This window comes from Bos grunniens, chromosome 4 (assembly GCF_055505025.1).
Source record: "Bos grunniens cultivar Pamir isolate PY7600 chromosome 4, Bosgru_T2T1.0, whole genome shotgun sequence".
Lineage (NCBI taxonomy): Eukaryota > Metazoa > Chordata > Mammalia > Artiodactyla > Bovidae > Bos > Bos grunniens.
In genome coordinates this window covers 111,145,358-111,165,501 of record NC_141168.1, presented here as the reverse complement: position 1 = coordinate 111,165,501, position 20,144 = coordinate 111,145,358, and the positions used below count along the sequence as shown (strand labels likewise).

The window sequence follows — 20,144 nt, the reverse complement described above, 5'->3', positions numbered from 1 at the left end:
TTACTTAGATTTAAAAGCAAAACACACACTCCCTGTCATCATACCTAGCTCTTCTGTTGGGGTCAAAACCATTGATTAATCCCAGAGGGCAATCTGCCTCTTGCCAGCATGAAGGAGGCCATGGCATTGAGGGTAAACTTACCATGAATGACAAATTAAAATTTTCCTGACTAGGACAAATCAGCAAATGAATGGGAAAGTAGGGTAGGTTTGTTTGCTATGGAGAAGAGAATGGATCAGTAGGATAACTGCCACAATGTACAAATGGAAAGAAAGGAGGCCTTGGAACAATTGCCAGACATGGGTCCTGTTGATTTCATGAGGAATTTTAATAAGAATTTCACACTTTGTAACCACAAGCTTTTGAGTCTGTCCGAGAAAATGCTAAATGCTTCTGTAAACATAAAATGACACCACTTTTACTTTCCTGCAACTCCTGGCAATAGCGTGGGATGATTTCTTTTTCAGCAGAGAGTGTGACTAGATTGGGTTTTTCCCCAGATGTGTAGGGAATGGTTTCAATTACCTGGTGCCATGCTTTCATTTTTAAGCACCCCCTCGAACCTATTGGGTTTGGCAGTTCCAGTAAAAGGGCGGAACCACAGAGGGGCCCTTCTAGCCATCCAAGCTATGGTTTCACCATGCTCACCATGTAGCTGGCACAGACTCACATACAATAGAATAGAAATGCTTATACCGGGATGCAAGGCACAGAATAGCACACATTTTCAACAAGGAGGCCTAAAGGTTAAAATAATAAACTTCAAGTGATGTATGCCACATGTGACATTTTGGTTCCAGACGTAACAACCCAAACCAAGGTCTTTTGCTTAACAATTCCAAAACAATATTACTCTCCTAGGTTTCTGATTTTCATTTTGCCTCAATTGCTCACAGATTACACTTTGGCAAACCTGGACACAACATAGGACTGTTTAAAATGCTCATGCCGGGAAACCTGCAAGATGATCTGCACTAAATCATCCCCGAATTCTTCGTTCTTGTGGTCACTTAACCATTTCCACAAATATGGCATGGACTTTTTCTTCAGGAGGAAAATTTGAAATAATCACTCTAAGTAAGTAGTACAGTGAACTCTCCCCTTCCCCAAATAAAACAATAGACATTTGTTCTAATATAATTGGCCATTTATCCCAGATCTCAGCAATTTATGGCTCAACTGTCTGAAACTGAAATCACAATTTTAATAGCAAAGTAGAGACTTATCAGTCACAGAAAAGTCCGGAAATGGGCTCCAAAAACACAAAACTTTGGTATGCATTTCAGAACCTAGTTGAAAGGTCCAATAGTCTTAGCAGTTCTTCATTATTTTACAATTATATTTTTTAATTATTTTGAAGACTTTGAAGCACATATTTTATCTTGAAATACTTCAACATAATGTCCTTAAGTTCAGGAGTATAAAAAACAGCATGGAAATAACCATTCTTTAGTTTTCTTTTCTAGCCCCATCTTTGTAAGGAAGGTAAGTTATTGATTACCTTCCCTTGTCATATTGTAATAAGGGTAGTATGAGAGCCATGATCACAAAAGTGATAGTAATGAAAACAATGGTGAATACTTAGGGATTTGCAGGTGACCGAATCTGAAAATACAGTGATGGCTTTTCCCATACTTTAGTTGAACTACATAAGCTTAGGTAAATTTGTAATAAAAATACCATTTATTACAATAGTAAAATATTAAAAGAGTAATGAGAAAGTCAACCAGACAGCTTCTAAATCACACAGTTAACACAGGCTATGTGACTAAATGTTTTTTTCTTTTAAGCTTTTCAGAAAAACTGCTGCTGCTGCTGCTAAGTCGCTTCAGTCGTGTCCGACTCTGTGCGACCCCATAGACAGCAGTCCACCAGGCTCCCCCGTCCCTGGGATTCTCCAGGCAAGAACACTGGAGTGGGTTGCCATTTCCTTCTCCAGTGCATGAAAGTGAAAAGTGAAAGTGAAGTCGCTCAGTCGTGTCCGACTCTTCGCAACCCCATGGACTGCAGCCCACCAGGCTCCTCCATCCATGGGGTTTTCCAGGCAAGAGTACTGGAGTGGGGTCAGCAAAACTACTTACAGTGAAAAAAATGTATCACTGGGGCACAGGCAGAGTGGAGAAATGCAAATTAAACGTGACCCAGGTATTTACAGATAAAAGGCCAAGGAAGTAATGTACTCTGGGAGAAAAGTCAGAGGGAGTCAAATGACCATAACATGTCAGCTGAAAGGCCCTGGAAGCTTGCCTATCCTATCCCAGTATTCTGTAAATGAGGAAAATAAGGCTCAGATAAGAAATTAGCCTAAGTTGAGGACAGGGAAAGAACTACAATTAAGTCTTTTCCTCCTATTCAACCAGTGCTCGTTCTACTAGACCTACTCTTTAGTCCCAGTTCTGATCAGGACACTTAATTGTCTGTGGGTGATGATGGGCAAATTCCCAAATCCTTCCATCCAACCTCTGATTCCTCCTCTGTAAAAGGAGGATGATACCAACTACTCCATCGTCTTCATTAGATGATTGCACATTATTATATAGACAATTAGCATAAGAAAGTTACACGCTCAAAAGAATGAAAAGGCAAACATCAAAGCAGTTTCCTTTTTAAAGATTATTTGAAGTTACAAATAGATAGGAAATTCTCAAAGTTCAGTGCCCTAAGAAGGCTAGAGTCAGTAGACCCACAGACCAGTCATAAAACAAAGATGTTTTATCTTCTTGCAAATGCTTTTCCAAACTCATCCAAGTCAAAATGATCGTGGAGAAGAAAAGAAAATCATGGCATTTGAATTAATAGGCATTAGACACTTGAAACAGAGAACTGCAATATATATACACAAATTTAAATTTAGGAATTTTCCTTTTGTGTTTTCCTCATAGTTATTCATGATACAGGCAATATCACTTGCAAGCAAAGATAAACATTCTACACTTAGCAGCAAAAACCTACTAATGAACATGTTCTCACCAGTGGGTCCCTACCACCTACCAAGAAGAAAAACAAACTAATTATTTTTCTTGAGTTTTTTTCAATTTTTATGACTGAAAGCCTTTAGGCCCTTTAAATCATATTTTATTGCATTTTTCTTTACCTAGTCATACTATGGGATGAAATAGCCCATTCTTGTTGATACGTCTTTATGAAAGATATCGATATGTGATTGTCTCACTCAAGTTAATATATGAAGAAACTGGCATAGAAATATATTATTAGCTTTGTTGATTGGTTGGTTTAGTCACTAAGTTGTGTCTGAGTCTTGTGACCCTATGGAATGTAGCCTACCAGGCTCCTCTGTCCATGGAATTTTCTAGGCAAGAATACTGGAGTAGGTTGCCATTTCCTCCTCCAGGGGATCTTCCTGACCCAGGGATCAAATCCTGGTCTCCTGCTTTCCTGCATTGCGGGGGGATTCTTGACCAACTGAGCCGCCAGGGAAGCCCCATATTATTAGCTTATTTCATTATAATTAATGTGCTTATGATGACTAAAGAAAATATGCCTTCTTGCATGACTCTGTACCTTGAAGGTTTTTGCTCATAGGAAAGCCCTGTCCTTTTCTGATAGATTCAAGCCTTTCTAGCTATAGAGCATGAAAATAAGCATAGATTACAATGATTCCAATTACCACCAATATAATCAGTAAGTTGTTTCTAATAAAGGTTTATTAGAAAAGAGTTCAGAAATGAACCCATCACATAGGCTATCATCTATATGATCTGGAATCTTAAATATATCAAGCACACAGCTACATGTACTCCTTCAGTTATTGATGAGTTAATTTCGTTCTGTTCTTGATGATAGACTGATTCTCTGATCCATACCCTACACCTGTCCTGCTCAGACCCTTAGTCATAAGAGAAACTTGTGTATGGTGTGAAAGCAAATTTCTCACCACTACAGCACTGAGGTGAGAGTCTTCATTGTAGAGATCCTGCGGTAAAGTAATGAGGACTAAAAATGGAAAAGGACTTCCACTTCTGGCCACCTGGAGAAGAAAATGACAACCCACTCCAGTATTCTTGCCTGGAAAAATCCCATGGACAGAGGTGGGCTACAGTCTATGGAGTCACAAAGAGTCAGACACAACAGAGCGACTAATGCTTCTGGTCACCACAGAGAAATTTTCCTCTTAAAATTATTAAACCTGACAAGACATATGAAATAACTGTTTTCAGATGTTGGACAACAGGCAAAATATGATCCCTGAAAGATGGGAAATGAACAAGGTGAGCCTGGAAGTACTTTGCAAATCTCAGTGTGGAGTGGGAGGAAACAGATCAGAATTCAAGGCCACTGAGGCAGCTGGAATTCATGGGGCATGGTACTAGACAGAAAAGGGCTGGGTAATTTGTGTGTACAAATACACAATTCCAACCTGAAAAAAGTGCTATAAAGAAATAAAAGGAGTTCCAGAAACCTGCACAGGGGCCCTCTTGAGTCTTTGGCTGAATACTAGGCAACAGATGCATAGAACAAGACTCCACAAAGCCAGGGAAAGAACAACTATAGGGACCTACGGGCTGAACAACTACCACAGTTCACACAAGATCTGGAAATGTTCAAGTTTCAATCTGCCAAAGTAGAGAGAGCTCACTAGACACTCTGAGCATTTGACAGACCCTAGAAAGACCATGCCTTAGGAAGAAGACTACTCTAAGTCCTAATAAAGGCACTCTGAATCTGCCCTATCAAAGCTGAGAAACAACCCCTTAGTGATACAAGGTGTTAACTATGCTGCTTATCATTAAATCATGACCAGTGTGTGTTTATGCTGCGTTAGATCCAAGAATCTTACTCAACAATTTACAGGCAAAATACTAAGTGATCAGGAAGTGAACTAGATGGAAACTTTATGTGGACTCTATTCTTTCTTAGCTGGTATTTTTCAAAACCAAGGCAGAGGCCATGGTTTGCAAATTCCACAGTCTTACAAAGAGACCTTGAATCAATCAATGGACAACAATGAGCAATTGTGAAACCTATCTCAGTATTTTCAAAAATCCCACAAATGCTCATCAACAGCTTTCTCCTAAAAATACTAATTCACATTTACAAGTGTTTGTTGGGGCCAGGCAATGTGCTGAGCTCTTTACATGCATCATCTCATCTGCACAATTGCACAAGATGGAATTTATATTATTTCTGTTTGCAGAAAAGAGAGGCTTGGAGTGGTTTGGTATAATGTACTACATGTGACAGGTGGTAAGACATGGAGGGAGGTCTCTCACCCACAGCTGTAGGATTCCAAAGCCAGGCACTTAAACACTCAACTCATTCCCTATGTTGAAAGTGAACATCTGGATTCTACTCTCAGACACTCTCAGAATTCCCACACAAAAATTTCCACAAGAACATAGCAATCAGGGAAGTAAATAAAAGTCAGACCTTGCCTGACTTCTTCCTCTCCTGGGCAGCTAGAGCAATCTAGATTGTATGAATTTTTGTTTTGATCTGGGCAGGGGTTAAGGGGTGTGGTAGCATTTTTAAATTTTAAATTATGGGATCTGAATAACTTTTTCTCTGTTGTGGTATTTTATCAAAAAATGTCAATTTCCAAAGAAGGCCAAATTTCTTGATATAGTCTGCTCTCTCATCTATAATTTTCACTCTAAACCAATACTTTTCTTATTGATTCAGCTAATCGTTTAAAGATTCTATAGACATTCTTTAAAATGTAGACTTTGATGAAAGCCCTGACTGCTACAAAAACTCACAGAATAGACCGAGGCAAGTCAGAGAATCTTCCCGGGCCACAGTTTCCCTGTCTAGAAAGTGACGATCTTGGGACTTCCCTGGTCCAGTGGTTAAGATGCCACACTTCCAATGCAGGGGGCTCAGGTTTGATCCCTGGTCGGGGAACTAAGATCCCACATGCTGCAAGGTGCACACCCAAAAAACAAAGTGGGGATCTTGAAATACACTGGCATTTGCCAAATGACATATCACAGAACACTTGTCCTAAGAGGTGCCCCAAGCAAAAGAAATTCCAGGTCAAATAAACAGGAGAAAAGCTACAAACAGTTGCTCCCATTTAGAGACTGATGACCCATTAGCAGTGAATAATCTGCTTGCAAATTAAAGCCTCAGCAAAGTCTAGCAGTAAAAAGATCTATTTAACTGTGTTTAATTTTGAATTTCCCAAACCTGTTTGACTCTAAAACCATTTCCCTGGAAAAGTGCCTACAAACATCCCATTGAAGCAGTATCCATTTATTTACTCATAAACTATTTATTGAGCATCTACTATGTGCTAGACAGCACACTGGGTATTGAGAATACAAAATAAACATCATCCCGGTTTCCCTGAGTCTAGAGTTTAGTTGAAAGAATAGACAATAAATACGCAAAAAATAAACAAACATGATTTTGTGTTAAGAAGAGTACTATGAAGGAAATAGTTTTTAAAATGTAAAATAAAGAAAAATGGAGCATATTTAAATGGGATAGTGAGAAAAAGCCACTTTGGCCTCTCTAACATCATTAAATATTATTAGCACCATTTAAGAAGATAATTGAAGAATGAGAAGGAGACTGCATGTGAAGAGCACTAAGCATCTGTGAAAACCCCAGGGTGTGAAACTGCTTAACAAGTTCAGAGAATCAAAAGGCCAGTGAGATGGAAGAGGAAGCCTGACTTCAGGACTGGAGAGACTGGGCACGCAGGGCTTCCGGGTCACAGAAAAGAGCTTGGACTTTATTCTAAACACAATGGAAAGGAGTTTCAACTGGGAAGTCACCTGACAAAATTTTGTTTTGTTTTTTAAAATATGAAAAAATCTGCCTGCGATGCAGGAGATCAGGGTTCGATCCCTGGGTGAGGAAGATCCCCTGGAGAAGGGAATGGTGATCCACTCCAGTATTCTTGCCTGGAGAATTCCATGGACAGAGAAGCCTAGCGGGCCACATACAGTTCATGGGATCACAAAGAGTCGAACACAACTGAGCAACTAACAAACAAACAAAACAAAACAACATATATATATATATAATTTTTTTTAATTTCTTTGGCTGCACCAGGTCTTAGTTGCAGCACTCAGGATCTTCAACTTGGTTGCAACACATGGGATCTTCAGTTACAGCACGCAGGATCTTTTCATTGTGGCAATGTGGGATCTAGTTCCCTAACCAGGGATCAAACCTGGGTCCCCTGCATTGGGAGCACAGAATCTTAGCCACTGGACCACCAGAGAAGTCCCAAAATTTGTTTGTTTTTTGTTTTCTAAGTTCATTCTGGCTATCCTGTGAAGAAGAGTTTTAAGAGCTAGAAGAATACTTAGGAAGAATTCAGAGAAATTGCATTGGTTTTCAATTGCTGCTAGAATAAACTATCACGGACTTATTAGGTGAAACAATACAAATTTACTATCCTACAGTTCTGCAGGTCTGATGTCTGACATGTCTTACTAAGCTACACTCGTCAGGACTGCCTTCTTTTCTGGAGGCTCAAAGGGAGAATCAATTTCTGGCTCATTCAGGTTGTTGGCAGAATTCAGTTCCCTATGGCTGTAGAGCTGAGCTCCCTGTTTTCTTGTCCCTGTAAGCTCAGACATTCTCAGCTTCTAGAAGCCACCCACATTCCTTGGTTTGTGGCCTCCTTCCTCTATCTTCAAAGCCAGCAATGGTGGGTTGAGTCTTTCTCATTCTTCAAATCTCTCCTCCTTTTTGTTCCATTACATCTCTCTGACTCAGCCAAGAAATACTCTTTGCCTTTAAGGACACATGTGATTAGGTTGGGCCCATCCAGATAATCCAGGATAATGTGAAGATCTGTAAGCTTAATTACATCGGCAAAGTCCCTTTTGCCACGTGTGGTAATATATTCACAGATTCTGGGCATTAACACGGCACATCTTTGGGGAGATAGGAGGAGAAGTATTATACAGCCTACCACAAACTGCTCTCACTTGGTAGCAGTTCCAAGTGAGAAACAAGATAAATTAGATCAGCGTGGTGGCAATGGGAAAAGGTAGACAGAGTTAAGGCATATTTTAGAGTCAGAATTAGTAGACTTGATGGTGATGTGTTATTTAGGTGGAGGTACCCCACGCCCAAGGTAAGAGAAACCCAAGTAAGACGGTAGGTGTTGCAAGAGGGCATCAGAGGGCAGACACACTGAAACCATACTCACAGAAAACTAGTCAATCTAATCACACTAGGACCACAGCCTTATCTAACTCAATGAAACTAAGCCATGCCCCTGGGGAAACCCAAGACGGGCGGGTCATGGTGGAGAGATCTGACAGAATGTGGTCCACTGGAGAAGAGAATGGCAGACCACTTCAGTATTCTTGCCTTGAGAACCCCATGAACAAAAAGGAAGAGAAGGGGACGACAGAGGATGAGATGGCTGGATGGCATCACTGACTCAATGGACATGAGTCTGAGTGAACTTTGGGAGTTGGTGATGGGCAGGGAGGCCTGGCGTGCTGCAATTCATGGGGTTGCAAAGAGTCGGACACGACTGAGTGACTGAACTGAACTGAACTGAACTGAACTCAGTAGTAAAGGAGAACGACTCAGTGATAAAGAATCTGCCTGCCAAAACTCCTACATTGGGTTCAATCCCTAGGTTGGGAAGATCCCCTGAAGTAGGAAATGACAACCTACTCCAATATCTTGCCTGGGAAATACCATGCACAGAGGAGCCTGGCAGGCTATAGTCCAAGGGGTCACAAAGAGTCAGACATGACTGAATGACTGAGCATGCACGCATAAGAGGAGGGAACTGCAGACACACACAAGAGGAGGGAATCGAGGCTAACTCCTAAATTTCTGATCTTTCAGGCTTACAGGCTGAGTGCCAGGGGCTTTCAAAAAATAAAGAATATTGGGAGTAAAGCCAATTTTAGAGGAAAAATCAATAGTTCCGTTTTCTATGTAATACTAGAGAAACATTAACCAGATCACCTCTGAGATCTCTTACTGTTAACACTTTCAGTTCAATTCAGTCACTCAGTCATGTCCGACAGACAGGCCAGGCCTCCCTGTCCATCACCAACTTCCAGAGCTTACTCAAACTCATGTCCATTGTGTTGGTGATGCCATCCAACCATCTCATCCTCTGTCGTCCCCTTCTCCTCCCACCCTCAATTTTTCCCAGCATCAGGGGCTTTTCAAATGAGTCAGTTCTTCACATCAGGTGGCCAAAGTATTGGAGTTTCAGCTTCAGCATCAGTCCTTCCAATGAATATTCAGGGCTGATTTCCTTTAGGATGGACTGGTTGAATCTCCTTGCTGTCCAAGGGACTCTCAAGAGTCTTCTCCAACACCACAGTTCAAACGCATCCATTCTTCGGTGCTCAGCTTTCTTTATAGTCCAACTCTCACATCCATACATAACTACTGGAAAAACCATAGCTTTGACTAGATAGACCTTTGTTGGCAAAGTAATGTCACTGCCTTTTAATATGCTGTCTAGGTTGGTCATAACTTTTCTTCCAAGGAGCAACATCTTTTAATTTCATGGCTGCAATCACCATCTGCAGTGATTTTGGAGCCCAAAAAAATAAAGTCTGACACTGTTTGTTTCCCCATCTATTTCCCATGAAGTGATGGGACCAGATGCCATGATCTTAGTTTTCTGAATGTTGACTTTTAAGCCAACTTTTTCACTCTCCTTTTTTACTTTTAGCAAGAGGTTCTTTAGTTCTTTTTCACTTTAACACTTTAAAAAAGACTAAAAACATCTCTTCTATTTAGGGGTCATGAAGTCTGAATTTTTACAATTATATGTTATTCTTATTATCTTGAGAAAAGAGTGACTTGTTTGTGACTCATCACATTCTTCAAAGTGAAGGAACCCTTAGTATGCTAGTTATCTATTCCTGTGTTTAAAAACTGGCCCAAAATTTAGCAACTTGAAACAATATAGTTTCTGTGGGTCAGAAATACAGATGTGTATTAACTTGATCCTCTGCTTCATGATCCCTCATGTGACTATAACCAAGACGTTGCTTAGGGCTAGGGTCTCAACCAGAAGTTCAATGGGGGAAGGATTCAATTTCAAGCTTATTTACATGGTTATTGGCAGGAATAATTGTTGCAGTACTGAGGGCCTCAGTTCCTTTCTGACTATTGACCAGAAGCAACCCCCAGTTCCGGGCCACGTGGGCCTCTTCACCGCTGCAATTTATTTCATCAAAGCTGCCAAGAGAGAGAAAGTCTGCCAGGAATTCACAATCTTTTCTAGCTTAATCACAGAAATAACATCCCCTCAAAACTGCCCCATATTCTATGGTTTAGAAACAAAGGGAGAGAAATACCTGGAAGCAAGGATCACTGGAGTCCATCATAGAGACAAATGGACCACACTTGGGAATTGAAGAAACCAAAGAAGGAAAAAAGAAAAACTGAAAAGGTAATCTTCATCTTCTCAACTTTTTTAGGACAGCAGTCCTAAACAGTATCCCTCAGCCAGTAAACTGCTCCCAGGAGAGCTGATTAGGAAACTAGTCAAGAGGTAGAAAAGGGCAATCCAAGGAGCACTGCAAGTCGGTTTGGCAATAACTTCTAAAGATTATAGCAGGGGGGAAAAAAATTAAGATAAGTTATTTTAAAGTATTTTAATTCAAAATTAGAAAAAGACTTTTAGCAGAATTGGAACAAAAATATAAGAAGAAAAGGACAACATATTTTGGAAAACAGACTGGTCAATTCTCAGCAGTAACAGTGAAAAATGTTAAGTAATTGCTAATGGACATTTCCTAAAAATAGAATGCTTCCAAATTCTGTCATCTTGTACGTTATCCTCCACATTGACTCTTTTTAATCTAAAATGAGATTTATTGCATTTCATGCAGTTTGAAGTCCATGCAGCAAAGGAGACTGTCACAAATTTCAATGCATTTAAAAATAAAATAAAGTTAAAAATGAGGGGCGTGAAGGAGAGGGAAAATGCACAAAGTTCTAGTCTCCTTGGGTCCCTGGAAGAGAAGGGTTTGGGAATGAAACCATCCACTCTCCATGACAAATGAGTCTCTTAAATACAAGGAATGTTCCCACCGCCTCAGAATGCAAACCCAAGGAGCTCTGGGGCAGGAGCAGGGACCTGGGGAGAGGAGCACTAGAGGAAAGGAAGCTACACACGTCACCTAACTTTACCTGAGGGCAGAACAAGGTGGCGAATCCTGAGGCAACAGCTGATCTAAGAGTCAGGAGATTACACACAGCCCCAAAGGGATCTACTCCTAAAAGAAGTGGTGGTAAGAACCAAAAAAAGAAAAATAAAAGAAATATTTCTTCAGCCACACTCTTTGAGAAAATGTCATAAATATGCTATTCAATATTTTCATATCATAGCATTGGACACACAGCTCAACACAGTGAAATACTGATTGCCTGGAGGAAAAAAAAGGGAAAAAAGGAAATAAAAAAATATTACATCTTCCATCCTTCTGTTGGAAAATCTCGGCCCTCAAGCATGGGACCTACTACACCAGAGACCTAGCCTGCAGGAGGCACTGAGGTCCACAGGGTCCTGTGTGGAGGGAGGCAGTGCCCACCACCTGGGGCGGAATGGCACAAAATTGTGTTGGGTGTCCTTGGCCTTGCCAGCTCAGGCCCGCCATCACGTCACGGCTCACCTGGGGGCTCTGCCTGTCAGAGCACTGGACACCTGACTGGATAAACACCAGCTAGGGGAGTTCCTGGCCGGGAGGCATGGTGACTCACTGGATCTGGTAGAGCTGTTTTGAGGGGTGGGGAGGAGAGGGTGAGGTCACCCTGGGGAGAGAGGCATGCAGCTTCCTAGAGGCCTTGGAGTTGGTTGGGGCCCCAGATAACCCAACAGCTACTGCAAGGCAACGGAGGGAGGAGGGGAAGTGGAGCTCTGTAGGGGCTGGGAGCAACCAACACAGGAGGCAACTGCCCTGTATGTGGGGAGAGGGTGTGTGTGGTGAGCGGGGAAGAGGTGCGGGGGAGTTGCATTTCCAGGTCTCTGGAACTTCCTGGCTTCCACTTCTCTGGAAGCTGTCCCTCCAGTTGGCTCTGAGCTCTTGAGCTTGCTGCATGCTGTTCCTCTGTCCCTCCGTGAACTGGCTGAACTGCTGCTCTTGCTGGCTCTCCCTCTGCATGATCTGTGAGCACTGGTGGCACGCGTCTGAGTCTGTCCCGGCACCACATGGGGTGCTTAAGGGCCCCCTTACAGGCTGGGCTAAGCGAGTACACTGCAGCTGGCCGCCATGCGGGGGCACCGGGATCTGCTGGATCTTGCCTGTGTTCGGGATGCATCACCTGCATGGTCCATTCAGTGCCGCTCTGGGCCTGCTGGGCTTGACCGTGTGGATGGGCCTGGACCTGCTGACCTTCTTCACCTGCATGGTCACGGGTGTGGTCTGGCCCTGCTGAGGCTGTGCACCAATGATCTGCCTAGGCTTGATGGTGCTTGTGGAGCTGGGGGTCTGCTGGCCTTGCTGCTGCCCCGGGACTGGATTGGCAGTGGGCTGCTGAGCCAACCTGCAGCAGTCCTGGACAGGTTCAGCAAGAGTCACATACCAGCGCAGCTTCTCCTGATGCTTTGCTGGTTTCCACTCATCTCTCGGAACATCAGTGAGAAAGTCAAACTCATCACATTTTGTAATTGCCATGGCAATGTCATGCCTCTGAAGAGTCTGGTGCTGGTTCTCCTCTGTGTGGATCCAGGCCCCAAGAGTCAACTCTGTGATAAAAATCTGGGCTTCCTTGGCAAACAACACAGGGGCTTCTGCACTGACCATCTTCACATCGCCGGCCAGTTTCATAATCTTCTTAATACGAGCCAGTGGGAGTTTCTGTACTCAGAAATCTTTCACTGTTAAATTCCAGATTTCTCCCGTGACACGAGGCCAGAAGGAATGCAGAGTTTGCTGGGCACCACTGCTGCTAGCACCACCAAATCCCCCTCCTGGGGACATTCTGACAAACGCCTCGACTGGGAAGTCCAGGGACCAGCAGGAGCCGCCTCAGCACTTGGGCAGCGGGGCGGGGCAGAGAGCGGGGCAGGGCAGAGAGCGGGGCAGGTGGCTGGGCACTATGGCGGGGGAGAGGGGAGCATGGGTCACCGAGAACCGAGAACAGAGAGTGAGAACCGGGGCAGGCGGGCGGGTAGGGTGGGGGAGGGGGAGCGCGCATCATAAGGAACGAGAACAGAGAGCGCCAGAAACCACGCCAAGAACAACGTGGCAGCCATGCCGTTTACACCACGTCCCCCCTTTACCCTCCGCCTCCATTGGCGCCTTCCACAGTGATTCTTTTAAGTTGAAATAAGAGCAAGGGCCACTTTTATGGTCTTGTCAAGAGGCAGCTGTGACTATGATATGATTATGATCATATGATCATACTATGACTTTTCCTTTCTTTAACTTTAGGCTTATTTAAATGCTGCTTTATTGCACGGAAATCCTTATATAATATCAATTTTGAAAAGCAAATGTTAAAGACACAAATCTAATAATAATAATATACCAATTGGTTCATTAATTATAACAAAAGCATCATATTAATGTAAGATGCTAATAATCATGCAAACTGGGTGTGGGTAGGGTATATGGAAACTTTCTTTAGTATCTTCATAATTTTTATGTAAATCTAAATGTGTTTTTATGACCCAGCAATCCCACTGCTGGGCATACACACTGAGGAAACCAGAATTGAAAGAGACACGTGTACCCCAATGTTCATCGCAGCACTGTTTATAATAGCCAGGACATGGAAGCAACCTAGATGTCCATCAGTAGATGAATGGATAAGAAAGCTGTGGTACATATACACGATGGAGTATTACTCAGCCATTAAAAAGAATACATTTGAATCAGTTCTAATGAGGTGGATGAAACTGGAGCCTATTATACAGAGTGAAGTAAGCCAGAAAGAAAAACACCAATACAGTATACTAACGCATATATATGGAATTTAGAAAGATGGTAACAATAACCCTGTATACGAGACAGCAAAAGAGACACTGATGTATAGAACAGTCTTTTGGACTCTGTGGGAGAGGGAGAGGGTGGGATGATTTGGGAGAATGGCATTGAAATACGTATAATATCATATATGGAACGAGTCGCCAGTCCAGGTTCAATGCATGATACTGGATGCTTGGGGCTGGTGCTCTGGGATGACCCAGAGGGATGGTATGGGGAGGGAGGAGGGAGGAGGGTTCAGGATGGGGAACACATGTATACCTGTGGCGGATTCATTTCGATATTTGGCAAAACCAATACAATATTGTAAAGTTTAAAAATAAAATAAAATTTTAAAAAAATAAATAAAAATAGGAAGGTTGGCTTTTTAAAAAATAAATAAATAAATAAAATGTAGGTCTTCATAGAACCGTTCAACTTCAGCTTCTTCAGCGTTACTGGTTGGGGCATAGACTTGGATTACTGTGATATTGAATGGTTTGCCTTGTAAACGAACAGAGATCATTCTGTTGTTTTTGAGATTGCATCCAAGTACTGCATTTCAGACTCTTTTGTTGACCATGATGGCTACTCCATTTCTTCTGAGGGATTCCTGCCCACAGTAGTAGATATAATGGTCATCTGAGTTAAATTCACCCATTCCAGTCCATTTTAGTTTTCTGATTCCTAGAATGTCGACATTCACTCTTGCCATCTCCTGTTTGACCACTTCCAATTTGCCTTGGTTCATGGACCTGACATTCCAGGTTCCTATACAATATTGCTCTTTACAGCATCGGACCTTGCTTCTATCACCAGTCACATCCACAGCTGGGTATTGTTTTTGCTTTGGCTCCATCCTTTCATTCTTTCTGGAGTTATTTCTCCACTGATCTCCAGTAGCATATTGGGCATCTACTGACCTGGGGAGTTCCTCTTTCAGTATCCTACCATTTTGCCTTTTCATACTATTCATGGGGTTCTCAAGGCAAGAATACTGAAGTGGTTTGCCATTCCCTTCTCCAGTGGACCACATTCTGTCAGATCTCTCCACCATGACCCGCCCGTCTTGGGTTGCCCCATGGGCATGGCTTAGTTTCATTGAGTTAGACAAGGTTGTGGTCCTAGTGTGATTAGATTGACTAGTTTTCTGTGCGTATGGTTTCAGTGTGTCTGAACATTACCCACCAGATATTTTACAAGGGAAAAACATTGAAAATTGCTTCAACATTTTCACATCTCTTATAGAGCCCAAAATGAGAAGTCTGACCCAGAGATAATCATCGACAAGAACCAAGTTCATAATTTCCGTATTCAGGGCACTTTGAAGGGTTTAGTGGGAAGCAATCAAGATGACTAAGGATAAAGGAATTCAGGATAAAAATTAAGGATAAAGGAATTTTGGTTTCTTGAAAGTAAGTATCTAACCGTAATCCTCACTTACAAAAACGTCTACATTCTTGTCTACACTACTCTGGGGGAGAGTGTCAGGCTAGTTCATCTATCTAAACTCATAACAAGTTTCACTTGGCTATAACAGAACAAATGAACCTAAATCCTGAGAGAAAGGGTTATTAAATATTTTAATGGGTTACCAATAGAAGCCATGGGTCCTTCTTTGGAGTTATTTTTAAAAACAGGAAATCTTCTCTTTAAGATAGCCTAGCAGAAGTCTTGCTCTAAAATAGAACGTGATCTCTAACATACTGTGAATCTTTTGTGTGTATGGCCATTGCTGATTCTCCTACTCTAGTTTCTTTGTGTCTCCTATTGGTGACCTTTCCTCTAATCTCTTTTATCTTGGGTATTGATACCTCCTGTTTCTCAACATCCTAAGCACGGCAGAGTTTCTGGTTAGCTTCCGACACTGTCTCAGTTTAGAATGAAAAGTGAAGACATATTCTCCATCCATAACTGAAACATAACACTATGCCTAATTTCTGGTTTTGAAAGCTTGAGATGTTTTCTCATTTATGCCACCCACAGAATTTCCTTCTAAATTCTGAATGTATAGAATTCTGTCATTGGAGAGGAAGCCTTCAAAGGTTTTGAGATTTTGCCAGTTACTGGAAGGGTTTTATTGGCTGCAAGTTATGATTGAAATTATTTACTTGCTATTCAGTTTAATATGTTTAGAGACATTTCTAAATAGGCTGCCTCAGGCTTTTCAGTGATATCTAGAATAATGATGTAAAAACTGTACAACAGTGTGGGAAATAAAAGATAAGTTTAGAGGAAAACAGCTCAAATCCCCAAAGAAAACCCACTCCAGCGTTCTTGCCTGGAGAATCCCATGGACAGAGGAGCCTGGCAGGGCTACAGTCTATGGGGCTGCAGAGTCGGACATGACTGGAGTGACTGAGCGAGCACGCACACACCCCAAAGAATTCTTTAATAAACACTTCTGTGTTTCTGTCACACACACTCTCCTCCTGTGCTTCCATCTTAGTATCTATTATCCCTGCATCAGGAGCTTCCGAGTAGGTGAGGAATTTCGGCATCCACGTGTATGAATGTGTGTATGTGTGTGTATGCCTGTAGCATTTGCATATATACATACCAGATGGAAGAGTTGGTAGCACATAAGGCATATCATATGTACTCCAGACCCCAATGAAGATGAGAAATATATTTCTGAGAAGAAAACTGATAATTTGCATATAGATAGATACTGATACAGCCAACTCCCTGCTTCCTATTTCTTTCATCATTTTGAACCCCTGCAGCAAAGGTATGCCCAGGACCACACACTATTTTTTCTCCATAGTAGAAATTATGAGTTTGCACATGTGAAAACAAAGGATATCCTGAGTTCACATGTAAAACCCTTGTGAGAAGAAAAATGCAGTATTCATCACTGTCTTCAACAGAACAGAAAAGGTCAAATAAGAGAGGATATTAAAAAAAAAAAAACTGATAAAGCATTAACTGAGAACATTAAATGATCCAACCTAATATTTCCACAAGATCTAATTGACAGACATCATTCCATCGAAAAGAAAAGAGGCTTCTTTTTATAATCCCTCTTCCTCAGTAAGGTTGGTTTCCATAGCCACAGGCTTGTCAGCCGGCTGGCTTGGTTAATGATGACCCTGGGGAGCCAACAAGATGGCCTCTATTTCCCCATTTCTATTTGCAAACCACAGCCAAACTGGTTCTAGAAGTTGTCTGCGAAGGAGGCTGTGTCCCCAAAGAGGCTAATACTGTCTGATCAGCAACATCCTCAATAAAAAGCAGAGACAGCAATTATTGCTTTGTCTACAATCCAGTATTCTCTTAGGGAGCAGCAACGGTGTCATGGAATTCCCCTCAGTCTGAGGAGAAGGGCAAACAAATCCATCACCCTATCAGACAACTTGGATGCTTTTTCATGAAAACCCAGAGGTCCCAGGGTTTCTTTCTGAACCTCAGGTGCTTTATCTATAAACAGAGATGTTTGCTTGGTCTCTTCTGTTCCAATGTGCTGATTCTGCTCTGTGACCTAACAATTTCTGTTCCACCATAAAAAGTTCGTGTGGCCTTTCCTGCCCCACTTCTCTTTTCCAGTGGTGACCACACGACAAAGCACGAGTCCCCAGAGTACCAGCAGGACACTCTCTGGTTTGTCAGGCCAAAAGCCCCATGATTTCTCCGCCTTTGTAACTCACTCTTTTAGCTCTAGCCTGATTTGGGAATGAAACACTCAAGATATAGAACACTAAGTTTGTCGAAAGTACATCATCTTTCAAAAGGACAGCAAGAAGCCTTTGTTGATCACTCTGACCTTCCAAGTTATTATCCACTTTCTCTCCTTTTCTTGACAAATTTAATTATATGGTCTACCGAACATCACCTCTGCTACTGTCACCAAACCCCTTTTTAAATACCTAAGATTAGATAACTATCAATACTCCACTGATGCATGTCTCTTGAAGGTCAAAAATGACTGAATTAGGCTAAGGCTGATGAGCTTTTCTCAGTCCTCATTATTTTCTATCTTTTTCCAGCATTTGGCACAGCTAATGACCTCCTATTATTCAAATTATGTTCCTTCCTGGATTCTATGATGCTGTCGTATCCAAGTGATCCATTCTGTGGCTGCCGTCTCCATCTCCTTTGGTTTAACTTCCACCTCCTGGTACCCAAATGTGTGTTTTCCCAAAGTCCTGACCTCTGTTCTTCAATCTTTCACTCCATGCCCAATCCCTCTAAAACTTCATCTACCTCCATCTTCAATTATCATCTCTATATTGATAATCTCCAAATAGACTTTTATGACTTTCAAGTCCATAGCTCTTTTCATGGCTCTTTAGATTTACCTACTGGAAATTTCCCCTTTAATCATTCTGTTCTAACTTTTAAATCAAAATACCCAAAGGTGAAGGCTTTATCTTCACAGCTCCCAAAGCAGCTCACTGTCCACAACGTCTCTATTTGGTCAGTAGAAACGCCAATTTGGAGACCTGAACATTTGCTTTACATTTCACGTGAAAAAGTGAAAGTTAGTCGCTCAGCCATGTCCGAATCTTTGCGATCCCATGGACTGTAGCCCACCAGGCTCCTCTGCCCACAGAATTCTCCAGGCAAGAGCACTGGAGTGGGTTGCCATTTCCTTCTCCAGGGGATCTTCCTGACCCAGGAACTGAACCCAGGTCTCCTTCACTGCAGACATATTCTTTACCATTTGAGCCACCAGGGAAGCACATTTCATGTGGTAAATATGAACTGATGGTCTCTTTTATGCCAGGCAGATTTCTAAGTACTAGAAACACAACCATAAGGCCCAATCCTTGTCCTCCCACTCTACTTACTCTATCAGATATTTATCCCATATCCCTTTTAAATTGGGATTATAATACTTTCCCCAAATCATCTCCTCTTTGAATTTCGCTTTTCCTTTCCATACATACCTCAAAATTCTACTTATATACAAAGTTCTAAAGTAATCCTTTATTTCTTCTTCCTTTACACCCTACTGGTTTCTAAGTTCTATCAAACTTCCTTTGTAATATTACTCATGTTGTATGCTATGTCACTTCAGTTTTGTCTGACTCTTTGTGGCGCTATGGCCTACAGCCTGCCAGGCTCCTCTGTTCATGGGATTCTCCAGGCAAGAATATTGGAGTGGGTTGCCATGTTGTCCTCCAGGGAATCTTCTGGATCCAGAGATGGAACTCACAGGCGGGTTCTTTACTACTAGTGCCATGGGAGAAGCCCTCAAACTCAACAGTAAACATTTACTGGGTGTCTTCCAGCTGCTGAGCACTGTGCTAAGCCAGGACAACACAACGATTAAGTATGACAAAAAGTCTCTGCCTTCAAAACTTCAGAGTTAGTGTAAGAAAGAGACAGGCAAATCAATAATTACAGTGCAGCAGGACAAACAGTATATTGGGCCTAAAAGAGAAGCCCTTAACCTGACTTGGACTCAGGGAAGTCTTCCCAAAGACGGTGACTCTTGAGCTGAGCTGTAAAATATCACATTGTGCTCACCAACCAGACTGGGGCATTCCAGACAGGACAAGAGTAACCTGTTCAGGATGAGCATAGGGAGTGACAAGCAAGAGGGGAGACTGAGAAAGTGGAAAGGGGTCACACTAAACATAGAGTCACAGCATCATAGGCTGAATTGGGTACTTCAGAAAGATCTGCTAAAGTCCTCCTAGCCCCTGGTACTTGTAAATGTGACAAATAGGGTCTTGGCACATGTAATCAAGCGAAGATGGGATCACTGGGATGAGCCCTAATCTAAGATGACTGATGTACTTATAGAAGAGAAAAATTCACAGGCATAGAAGACAGGCTGGCGTTTGCCCAAGGGAGAGGTTGGGGAGGGATAGAGTGTAAGGGTGGGGTTAGCAGATATGAGCTGCTGCTAAGTCACTTCAGCCGTGTCCGACTCTGTGTGACACCACAGACAGTACTTTTTATATAAAATATGTAGAATTGATAAACAACAAGGTCCTACTATATAGTACAGAGAACTATATTCAAAAATCCTACGATAAGCCATGGTGGCAAAGAATGTTAAAAAAGAATGTATGTATACATAAATGCCTGCATGCTCAGTCACTTCGGTCATTTCTAACTCCTTGTGATCCCATGGACCGTAGCCCACAGGCTCCTCTGTTCATAGGATTTTCCCAGTAAGAATACTGGAGTGGGTTGCCATGCCTTACTTCAGGGGATCTTCCCCACCCAGGGATCAAACCGACATCTCCCACGTCCTCTGCATTGCAGATGGATTCTTTACCACTCAGTCCCCAGGGAAGCCTATATATATA

General features: G+C 42.2%; 1 pseudogene across 1 annotated transcript; it reads right to left on the bottom strand.

Moving 5' to 3' along the window:
* Positions 1-11,670: 11,670 nt before the first annotated feature.
* LOC147374696 (nuclear transcription factor Y subunit gamma pseudogene) lies at positions 11,671-13,913 on the bottom strand (annotated as a pseudogene). The gene has a single exon (XR_015163042.1). The product of XR_015163042.1 is annotated as a nuclear transcription factor Y subunit gamma pseudogene (transcript).
* Positions 13,914-20,144: the final 6,231 nt, after the last annotated feature.